Raw genomic sequence first — 333 nt, 5'->3', positions numbered from 1 at the left:
GCAGCAGCAGCAGCAGCAGCAGCAGCAGCAGCAGCAGCAGCAGCAGCAGCAGCAGCAGCAGCAGACACCACCACTCCCCTCCTCCTGCACTGTATGTACACCCCTTCTTTGCTAAGACAGCATTTCATGCGGTTCGAGTGTACATACAGGTCAGCTGCTGCTGCTGCTGCTGCTGCTGCTGTTGCTGCTGCTGCTGCTGCTGCTGCTGTTGTTGTTGCTGTTGCTGCGGTTGTTGGTATTGCTGCTGCTGTTGATGGTGCGGCTGTTGCTGCACTTGCTGCTGCTGTGGCTGCAGCTACTCCTGCTGCACCTGCTGTTGCTGTTTCCACTCCT

The 333-nt window shown here is 58.0% G+C and overlaps 1 protein-coding gene across 1 annotated transcript in view; it reads right to left on the bottom strand.

The window, feature by feature from the left end:
* The window catches only part of EMH_0027260 (uncharacterized protein), a gene marked incomplete at both ends in the record, with an annotated part of 1,575 nt that overhangs the window by 485 nt on the left and 757 nt on the right, over positions 1 to 333 (bottom strand). The window lies entirely within an intron of this gene.

The sequence above is a fragment of the Eimeria mitis genome, genomic scaffold, assembly GCF_000499745.2.
Source record: "Eimeria mitis Houghton genomic scaffold, Emh_scaff1005, whole genome shotgun sequence".
Lineage (NCBI taxonomy): Eukaryota > Apicomplexa > Conoidasida > Eucoccidiorida > Eimeriidae > Eimeria > Eimeria mitis.
The sequence above is the reverse complement of the archived record's forward strand: the minus strand, read 5'-3'. Positions and strand labels throughout refer to the sequence as shown.